Raw genomic sequence first — 2,524 nt, 5'->3', positions numbered from 1 at the left:
TATGTACCCTAGAAAAGCCCTGTTTTAATCCTGATCCAATTTTGTGGGGGCAGACTTAGTGTTTAGAATGGAAATCTTTGATTGGATTGTTTCCGTGGAAATTTACCCACCCACTTATGGGTATGAACTTTTGATTAGATGGAGATGTGACTGCATCCTGTCAAGGTGGGTCTTGATTCATTTACTGGAATCCTTTAAAAGGGGAAACATTTTAGAGAAAGTTCAGAGCCAACAGAGCTGACAGAAGTGACAGAGCCAACAAGAAACCCAGACGTTTGGAAATGCAGAAAGAGAGCACATTCAGTGAAGCTGTCTGCAACCAGAAGCCAAAGGACAGCAAATACCAGTCGCATGCCTTCTCAGCTGACAGAGTTGTTCCTGCCACCATTGACCTTTCTTGATCAAGGTATCTTTCTCTGGATGCCTTGGTTTGGACATCAATATGACCTTGGAACTGTAGGCTTGTAACTTAATAAATTCCCTTTATTTATTCCATTTCTGGCAGTTGCATTAGCAACGTGTAGTGTTCCCTGTTGTTCAATTTCTTGGAAGAAAACATTTGAGCAGGTTTGGTATTAATTCTTCTTGTAATGACTGCTAGAAATCACCTGTGAAGCCATCCTGGTCCTGGCTTTTTTTGTGTTTTTTGTTTTGGTTCAGAGTTTTATGTTGACTGATTCAATCTCTTTACTTGTAACTGGTCTGCTGAGGTCTATCTCTTCTAGAGTCAGTGTAGGTTATTAGCATGTTTCTAGGAATTTTCCCATTTAATTTAGTATGTCTAATTTGTTGGCATTCAGTTTTTCATAGTATCCTCCTATGATCCTTTTTCCTTCTGTGAGGTCTATAGTAATGTCTCTCTTCTCATTTCTGATTTTGTTTACTTGTGTCTTTTCTCTTTCTTCTTTGTTAATCTAGCTAAAAATTTATCAATATTATTGACCTTTTCACAGAACCAACTTTTGTTAATTCTCTCCATTGTTTTTCCTATTCTCAATTTCATTTATTTCTGCCCTAATCTCTGTTATATATTTTTTTCCTTCTGTTCACTCTGGAATTAGTTTCTTTTCTAGTTCCTCCAGGTATGTAATTAGGTCTTTAATTTTAGTTCTTTCTACTTTTTTAATGTAAATGGTTAGGGCTATAAATTTCCCTCTCAGCACTGTCTTCACTACATACCATAAGTTTTGCTATATTGTGTTCTCGTTTTCACTCATCTCAAGATATTTACTGATTTCTTTTGCAATTTCTTTGACCCAGTGATTGTTTTAGAGTATGTTATTTAACTTTCATCTATTTGTGGGTTTTCAAGTTCTACACCTATTACTGGTTTCCAACTTCATTCCATTATGATCAGAGACTTTGCTTTGTATAAATTCAATATTTTAAAATTTATTGAGACTTATTTTATAATCAAACATGTGGACTATCCTGGAGAATGTTCGTATCCATGTGCACTTGAGAAAAATGTATATCCTGCCGTTTTGGTGTGTAATGTTCTTTATGTATCTGTTGGGTTTAGTTACTCTCTTTCCCTATTGATCTTCTGTCTAAATGTCCTAGCGATTGGTCAGAGTGGTGTATCGAAACCTCTAACTATTATTGTAGAGGTGTCTATTTCTCCCTTCAGTTTCTCCAGTGTTTGCCTCCTGTATTTTGGGGCACCATGTTTAGGTGCAAAAATATTTATGATTGCTATTTCTTGTTGGTTGATTGCCCCTTTTCTTAATGTATAGAATCTTTCTTTGTCTCTTTTAATTGCTTTTGACTTTTAAACTCTATTTTGTCTGATGTTACTGTAACTGCCCTAGCACTGTTTGGTTACTATTTGCATGGAATATCTTTTCCCAACCTTCCACTTTTAGCCTTTTTTTTGTCTTTGGGTCCAAGGTGAGTCTCTTATAAACAACATGCTTTTTTATCCATTCTTCCAATGTATGTCTTTTGATTGGGGTGTTTAATCTATTAACATTCAGTTTTATTATGTTAAAGGCAGCACTTACTTCAGCCATTTTGTCCTGTGGTTTTTCTATGTTGTGCTGGTTTGAAACTGTCATGTACCCCCAGAAAAGCCATGTTCTTTATTCCTTATCAACATTGTTGGGTGGGATCTTTTTTATTAAGTTGTTTCTATGGAAATGTGACCCCCTCAATTGTGGATGAGAACTTTTGATTAGGTGGTTTCCATGGAGATGTGTCTCCATCCATTCAAGGTGAGTCAGTTACTGAAGCCCTTTAAGAAGGAACCATTCTGGAAAAAGCTTCAGTGCCTACAGAGCCCACACAATCAGAGAACTTGGGAGGTGCAGAAGGAAAATGTCCCCAAGAAGGTCTTATGAGATGAGGAAAGCTAGCAGACTTCACCAGGTGCCTTCCCAGCTGACAGAGTTTCCAGACACAATCAGCCCTTCTTGAGTAAAGATAATCTCTTGTTAGTGCCTTAATTTGGACATTTTCATGGTCTTAGAACTGCAAACTTGCAACTTAATAAATTCCCTTTTTAAAAGCTGTTCTGTTTCTGGTA

Source organism: Tamandua tetradactyla, chromosome 9, assembly GCF_023851605.1.
Source record: "Tamandua tetradactyla isolate mTamTet1 chromosome 9, mTamTet1.pri, whole genome shotgun sequence".
Classification (NCBI taxonomy): Eukaryota; Metazoa; Chordata; class Mammalia; order Pilosa; family Myrmecophagidae; genus Tamandua; species Tamandua tetradactyla.
The sequence above is the reverse complement of the archived record's forward strand: the minus strand, read 5'-3'. Positions refer to the sequence as shown.